Below are 10,597 nucleotides of genomic sequence, written 5' to 3' on the forward strand. Positions count from 1 at the left end.
ACATTCACTACATCATGGCTGTTCCCATATTAAAACATTCACTACATCATGACTGTTCCCATATTAAAACATTCACTACATCATGACTGTTCCCATATTAAAACATTCACTACATCATGACTGTTCCCATATTAAAACATTCACTACATCATGACTGTTCCCATCAGTATTATTAAAACATTCACTACATCATGACTGTTCCCATATTAAAACATTCACTACATCATGACTGTTCCCAGTATTAAAACATTCACTACATCATGACTGTTCCCATATTAAAACATTCACTACATCATGACTGTTCCCCATATTAAAACATTCACTACATCATGACTGTTCCCATATTAAAACATTCACTACATCATGACTGTTCCCATCAGTATTATTAAAACATTCACTACATCATGACTGTTCCCATATTAAAACATTCACTACATCCTGACTGTTCCCATATTAAAACATTCACTACATCATGACTGTTCCCATATTAAAACATTCACTACATCATGACTGTTCCCATCGATTAAAACATTCACTACATCATGACTGTTCCCATCAGTATTATTAAACATTCACTACATCATGACTGTTCCCATCAGTATTATTAAAACATTCACTACATCATGACTGTTCCCATCAGTATTATTAAAACATTCACTACATCATGACTGTTCCCATATTAAAACATTCACTACATCATGACTGTTCCCATATTAAAACATTCACTACATCATGACTGTTCCCATCAGTATTATTAAAACATTCACTACATCATGACTGTTCCCATATTAAAACATTCACTACATCATGACTGTTCCCATATTAAAACATTCACTACATCATGACTGTTCCCATATTAAAACATTCACTACATCATGACTGTTCCCATATTAAAACATTCACTACATCATGACTGTTCCCATATTAAAACATTCACTACATCATGACTGTTCCCATCAGTATTATTAAAACATTCACTACATCATGGCTGTTCCCATATTAAAACATTCACTACATCATGACTGTTCCCATCAGTATTATTAAACATTCACTACATCATGACTGTTCCCATATTAAAACATTCACTACATCATGACTGTTCCCATCAGTATTATTAAAACATTCACTACATCATGACTGTTCCCATGATTAAAACATTCACTACATCATGACTGTTCCCATATTAAAACATTCACTACATCATGACTGTTCCCATATTAAAACATTCACTACATCATGACTGTTCCCATATTAAAACATTCACTACATCATGACTGTTCCCATATTAAAACATTCACTACATCATGACTGTTCCCATATTAAAACATTCACTACATCATGACTGTTCCCATCAGTATTATTAAAACATTCACTACATCATGACTGTTCCCATATTAAAACATTCACTACATCATGACTGTTCCCATATTAAAACATTCACTACATCATGACTGTTCCCATATTAAAACATTCACTACATCATGACTGTTCCCATATTAAAACATTCACTACATCATGACTGTTCCCATATTAAAACATTCACTACATCATGACTGTTCCCATCAGTATTATTAAAACATTCACTACATCATGACTGTTCCCATATTAAAACATTCACTACATCATGACTGTTCCCATATTAAAACATTCACTACATCATGACTGTTCCCATCAGTATTATTAAAACATTCACTACATCATGACTGTTCCCATATTAAAACATTCACTACATCATGCTGTTCCCATATTAAAACATTCACTACATCATGACTGTTCCCATCAGTATTATTAAAACATTCACTACATCATGACTGTTCCCATATTAAAACATTCACTACATCATGACTGTTCCCATATTAAAACATTCACTACATCATGACTGTTCCCATATTAAAACATTCACTACATCATGACTGTTCCCATATTAAAACATTCACTACATCATGACTGTTCCCATATTAAAACATTCACTACATCATGACTGTTCCCATATTAAAACATTCACTACATCATGACTGTTCCCATATTAAAACATTCACTACATCATGACTGTTCCCATATTAAAACATTCACTACATCATGACTGTTCCCATCAGTATTATTAAACATTCACTACATCATGACTGTTCCCATATTAAAACATTCACTACATCATGACTGTTCCCATCAGTATTATTAAAACATTCACTACATCATGACTGTTCCCATATTAAAACATTCACTACATCATGACTGTTCCCATATTAAAACATTCACTACATCATGACTGTTCCCCAGTATTATAAAACATTCACTACATCATGACTGTTCCCATATTAAAACATTCACTACATCATGACTGTTCCCATCAGTATTATTAAAACATTCACTACATCATGACTGTTCCCATATTAAAACATTCACTACATCATGACTGTTCCCATATTAAAACATTCACTACATCATGACTGTTCCCATATTAAAACATTCACTACATCATGACTGTTCCCATATTAAAACATTCACTACATCATGACTGTTCCCATATTAAAACATTCACTACATCATGACTGTTCCCATATTAAAACATTCACTACATCATGACTGTTCCCATATTAAAACATTCACTACATCATGACTGTTCCCATATTAAAACATTCACTACATCATGACTGTTCCCATATTAAAACATTCACTACATCATGACTGTTCCCATATTAAAACATTCACTACATCATGACTGTTCCCATATTAAAACATTCACTACATCATGACTGTTCCCCAGTATTAAAACATTCACTACATCATGACTGTTCCCATATTAAAACATTCACTACATCATGACTGTTCCCATATTAAAACATTCACTACATCATGACTGTTCCCATCAGTATTATTAAAACATTCACTACATCATGACTGTTCCCATATTAAAACATTCACTACATCATGACTGTTCCCATATTAAAACATTCACTACATCATGACTGTTCCCATCAGTATTATTAAACATTCACTACATCATGACTGTTCCCATATTAAAACATTCACTACATCATGACTGTTCCCATATTAAAACATTCACTACATCATGACTGTTCCCATATTAAAACATTCACTACATCATGACTGTTCCCATATTAAAACATTCACTACATCATGACTGTTCCCATATTAAAACATTCACTACATCATGACTGTTCCATCATATTATTAAAACATTCACTACATCATGACTGTTCCCATATTAAAACATTCACTACATCATGACTGTTCCCATATTAAAACATTCACTACATCATGACTGTTCCCATATTAAAACATTCACTACATCATGACTGTTCCCATCAGTATTATTAAAACATTCACTACATCATGACTGTTCCCATATTAAAACATTCACTACATCATGACTGTTCCCCATATTAAAACATTCACTACATCATGACTGTTCCCATATTAAAACATTCACTACATCATGACTGTTCCCATATTAAAACATTCACTACATCATGACTGTTCCCATATTAAAACATTCACTACATCATGACTGTTCCCATATTAAAACATTCACTACATCATGACTGTTCCCATATTAAAACATTCACTACATCATGACTGTTCCCATATTAAAACATTCACTACATCATGACTGTTCCCATATTAAAACATTCACTACATCATGACTGTTCCCATATTAAAACATTCACTACATCATGACTGTTCCCATATTAAAACATTCACTACATCATGACTGTTCCCATATTAAAACATTCACTACATCATGACTGTTCCCATATTAAAACATTCACTACATCATGACTGTTCCCATATTAAAACATTCACTACATCATGACTGTTCCCATATTAAAACATTCACTACATCATGACTGTTCCCATATTAAAACATTCACTACATCATGACTGTTCCCATATTAAAACATTCACTACATCATGACTGTTCCCATATTAAAACATTCACTACATCATGACTGTTCCCATATTAAAACATTCACTACATCATGACTGTTCCCATATTAAAACATTCACTACATCATGACTGTTCCCATATTAAAACATTCACTACATCATGACTGTTCCCATATTAAAACATTCACTACATCATGACTGTTCCCATCAGTTAAAACATTCACTACATCATGACTGTTCCCATATTAAAACATTCACTACATCATGACTGTTCCCATATTAAAACATTCACTACATCATGACTGTTCCCATATTAAAACATTCACTACATCATGACTGTTCCATCAGTATTATAAAACATTCACTACATCATGACTGTTCCCATATTAAAACATTCACTACATCATGACTGTTCCCATATTAAAACATTCACTACATCATGACTGTTCCCATATTAAAACATTCACTACATCATGACTGTTCCCATATTAAAACATTCACTACATCATGACTGTTCCCATATTAAAACATTCACTACATCATGACTGTTCCCATATTAAAACATTCACTACATCATGACTGTTCCCATATTAAAACATTCACTACATCATGACTGTTCCCATATTAAAACATTCACTACATCATGACTGTTCCACATATTAAAACATTCACTACATCATGACTGTTCCCATATTAAAACATTCACTACATCATGACTGTTCCCATATTAAAACATTCACTACATCATGACTGTTCCCATATTAAAACATTCACTACATCATGACTGTTCCCATATTAAAACATTCACTACATCATGACTGTTCCCATATTAAAACATTCACTACATCATGACTGTTCCCATATTAAAACATTCACTACATCATGACTGTTCCCATATTAAAACATTCACTACATCATGACTGTTCCCATATTAAAACATTCACTACATCATGACTGTTCCATCAGTATTATAAAACATTCACTACATCATGACTGTTCCCATATTAAAACATTCACTACATCATGACTGTTCCCATATTAAAACATTCACTACATCATGACTGTTCCCATATTAAAACATTCACTACATCATGACTGTTCCCATATTAAAACATTCACTACATCATGACTGTTCCCATATTAAAACATTCACTACATCATGACTGTTCCCATATTAAAACATTCACTACATCATGACTGTTCCCATATTAAAACATTCACTACATCATGACTGTTCCCATATTAAAACATTCACTACATCATGACTGTTCCCTCAGTATTATTAAAACATTCACTACATCATGACTGTTCCCATATTAAAACATTCACTACATCATGACTGTTCCCATATTAAAACATTCACTACATCATGACTGTTCCCATATTAAAACATTCACTACATCATGACTGTTCCCATATTAAAACATTCACTACATCATGACTGTTCCCATATTAAAACATTCACTACATCATGACTGTTCCCATATTAAAACATTCACTACATCATGACTGTTCCCATATTAAAACATTCACTACATCATGACTGTTCCCATATTAAAACATTCACTACATCATGACTGTTCCCATATTAAAACATTCACTACATCATGACTGTTCCCATATTAAAACATTCACTACATCATGACTGTTCCCATATTAAAACATTCACTACATCATGACTGTTCCCATATTAAAACATTCACTACATCATGACTGTTCCCATATTAAAACATTCACTACATCATGACTGTTCCCATATTAAAACATTCACTACATCATGACTGTTCCCATATTAAAACATTCACTACATCATGACTGTTCCCATATTAAAACATTCACTACATCATGACTGTTCCCATATTAAAACATTCACTACATCATGACTGTTCCCATATTAAAACATTCACTACATCATGACTGTTCCCATATTAAAACATTCACTACATCATGACTGTTCCCATATTAAAACATTCACTACATCATGACTGTTCCCATATTAAAACATTCACTACATCATGACTGTTCCCATATTAAAACATTCACTACATCATGACTGTTCCCATATTAAAACATTCACTACATCATGACTGTTCCCATATTAAAACATTCACTACATCATGACTGTTCCCATCAGATTATTAAAACATTCACTACATCATGACTGTTCCCATATTAAAACATTCACTACATCATGACTGTTCCCATATTAAAACATTCACTACATCATGACTGTTCCCATATTAAAACATTCACTACATCATGACTGTTCCCATATTAAAACATTCACTACATCATGACTGTTCCCATATTAAAACATTCACTACATCATGACTGTTCCCATATTAAAACATTCACTACATCATGACTGTTCCCATATTAAAACATTCACTACATCATGACTGTTCCCATATTAAAACATTCACTACATCATGACTGTTCCCATATTAAAACATTCACTACATCATGACTGTTCCCATATTAAAACATTCACTACATCATGACTGTTCCCATATTAAAACATTCACTACATCATGACTGTTCCCATATTAAAACATTCACTACATCATGACTGTTCCCATATTAAAACATTCACTACATCATGACTGTTCCCATATTAAAACATTCACTACATCATGACTGTTCCCATATTAAAACATTCACTACATCATGACTGTTCCCATATTAAAACATTCACTACATCATGACTGTTCCCATATTAAAACATTCACTACATCATGACTGTTCCCATATTAAAACATTCACTACATCATGACTGTTCCCATATTAAAACATTCACTACATCATGACTGTTCCCATATTAAAACATTCACTACATCATGACTGTTCCCATCAGTATTAAAAACATTCACTACATCATGACTGTTCCCATATTAAAACATTCACTACATCATGACTGTTCCCATATTAAAACATTCACTACATCATGACTGTTCCCATATTAAAACATTCACTACATCATGACTGTTCCCATATTAAAACATTCACTACATCATGACTGTTCCCATATTAAAACATTCACTACATCATGACTGTTCCCATATTAAAACATTCACTACATCATGACTGTTCCCATATTAAAACATTCACTACATCATGACTGTTCCCATATTAAAACATTCACTACATCATGACTGTTCCCATATTAAAACATTCACTACATCATGACTGTTCCCATATTAAAACATTCACTACATCATGACTGTTCCCATATTAAAACATTCACTACATCATGACTGTTCCCATATTAAAACATTCACTACATCATGACTGTTCCCATATTAAAACATTCACTACATCATGACTGTTCCCATATTAAAACATTCACTACATCATGACTGTTCCCATAGTTAAAACATTCACTACATCATGACTGTTCCCATATTAAAACATTCACTACATCATGACTGTTCCCATATTAAAACATTCACTACATCATGACTGTTCCCATATTAAAACATTCACTACATCATGACTGTTCCCATATTAAAACATTCACTACATCATGACTGTTCCCATATTAAAACATTCACTACATCATGACTGTTCCCATATTAAAACATTCACTACATCATGACTGTTCCCATATTAAAACATTCACTACATCATGACTGTTCCCATATTAAAACATTCACTACATCATGACTGTTCCCATATTAAAACATTCACTACATCATGACTGTTCCCATATTAAAACATTCACTACATCATGACTGTTCCCATATTAAAACATTCACTACATCATGACTGTTCCCATATTAAAACATTCACTACATCATGACTGTTCCCATATTAAAACATTCACTACATCATGACTGTTCCCATATTAAAACATTCACTACATCATGACTGTTCCCATATTAAAACATTCACTACATCATGACTGTTCCCATATTAAAACATTCACTACATCATGACTGTTCCCATATTAAAACATTCACTACATCATGACTGTTCCCATATTAAAACATTCACTACATCATGACTGTTCCCATATTAAAACATTCACTACATCATGACTGTTCCCATATTAAAACATTCACTACATCATGACTGTTCCCATATTAAAACATTCACTACATCATGACTGTTCCCATATTAAAACATTCACTACATCATGACTGTTCCCATATTAAAACATTCACTACATCATGACTGTTCCCATCAGTATTATTAAAACATTCACTACATCATGACTGTTCCCATATTAAAACATTCACTACATCATGACTGTTCCCATATTAAAACATTCACTACATCATGACTGTTCCCATATTAAAACATTCACTACATCATGACTGTTCCCATATTAAAACATTCACTACATCATGACTGTTCCCATATTAAAACATTCACTACATCATGACTGTTCCCATATTAAAACATTCACTACATCATGACTGTTCCCATATTAAAACATTCACTACATCATGACTGTTCCCATATTAAAACATTCACTACATCATGACTGTTCCCATATTAAAACATTCACTACATCATGACTGTTCCCATATTAAAACATTCACTACATCATGACTGTTCCCATATTAAAACATTCACTACATCATGACTGTTCCCATATTAAAACATTCACTACATCATGACTGTTCCCATATTAAAACATTCACTACATCATGACTGTTCCCATATTAAAACATTCACTACATCATGACTGTTCCCATATTAAAACATTCACTACATCATGACTGTTCCCATATTAAAACATTCACTACATCATGACTGTTCCCATATTAAAACATTCACTACATCATGACTGTTCCCATATTAAAACATTCACTACATCATGACTGTTCCCATATTAAAACATTCACTACATCATGACTGTTCCCAGTATTAAAACATTCACTACATCATGACTGTTCCCATATTAAAACATTCACTACATCATGACTGTTCCCATATTAAAACATTCACTACATCATGACTGTTCCCATATTAAAACATTCACTACATCATGACTGTTCCCATATTAAAACATTCACTACATCATGACTGTTCCCATATTAAAACATTCACTACATCATGACTGTTCCCATATTAAAACATTCACTACATCATGACTGTTCCCATATTAAAACATTCACTACATCATGACTGTTCCCATATTAAAACATTCACTACATCATGACTGTTCCCATATTAAAACATTCACTACATCATGACTGTTCCCATATTAAAACATTCACTACATCATGACTGTTCCCATATTAAAACATTCACTACATCATGACTGTTCCCATATTAAAACATTCACTACATCATGACTGTTCCCATATTAAAACATTCACTACATCATGACTGTTCCCATATTAAAACATTCACTACATCATGACTGTTCCCATATTAAAACATTCACTACATCATGACTGTTCCCATATTAAAACATTCACTACATCATGACTGTTCCCATCAGTATTATTAAAACATTCACTACATCATGACTGTTCCCATATTAAAACATTCACTACATCATGACTGTTCCCATATTAAAACATTCACTACATCATGACTGTTCCCATATTAAAACATTCACTACATCATGACTGTTCCATCAGTATTATAAACATTCACTACATCATGACTGTTCCCATATTAAAACATTCACTACATCATGACTGTTCCCATATTAAAACATTCACTACATCATGACTGTTCCCATATTAAAACATTCACTACATCATGACTGTTCCCATATTAAAACATTCACTACATCATGACTGTTCCCATATTAAAACATTCACTACATCATGACTGTTCCCATATTAAAACATTCACTACATCATGACTGTTCCCATATTAAAACATTCACTACATCATGACTGTTCCCATATTAAAACATTCACTACATCATGACTGTTCCCATATTAAAACATTCACTACATCATGACTGTTCCCATATTAAAACATTCACTACATCATGACTGTTCCCATATTAAAACATTCACTACATCATGACTGTTCCCATATTAAAACATTCACTACATCATGACTGTTCCCATATTAAAACATTCACTACATCATGACTGTTCCCATATTAAAACATTCACTACATCATGACTGTTCCCATATTAAAACATTCACTACATCATGACTGTTCCCATATTAAAACATTCACTACATCATGACTGTTCCCATCATTAAAACATTCACTACATCATGACTGTTCCCATATTAAAACATTCACTACATCATGACTGTTCCCATATTAAAACATTCACTACATCATGACTGTTCCCATATTAAAACATTCACTACATCATGACTGTTCCCATATTAAAACATTCACTACATCATGACTGTTCCCATATTAAAACATTCACTACATCATGACTGTTCCCATATTAAAACATTCACTACATCATGACTGTTCCCATATTAAAACATTCACTACATCATGACTGTTCCCATATTAAAACATTCACTACATCATGACTGTTCCCATATTAAAACATTCACTACATCATGACTGTTCCCATATTAAAACATTCACTACATCATGACTGTTCCCATATTAAAACATTCACTACATCATGACTGTTCCCATCAGTATTATAAACATTCACTACATCATGACTGTTCCCATATTAAAACATTCACTACATCATGACTGTTCCCATATTAAAACATTCACTACATCATGACTGTTCCC

This window comes from Salmo salar, chromosome 02 (genome assembly GCF_965601325.2).
Source record: "Salmo salar chromosome 02, fSalSal1, whole genome shotgun sequence".
Classification (NCBI taxonomy): Eukaryota; Metazoa; Chordata; class Actinopteri; order Salmoniformes; family Salmonidae; genus Salmo; species Salmo salar.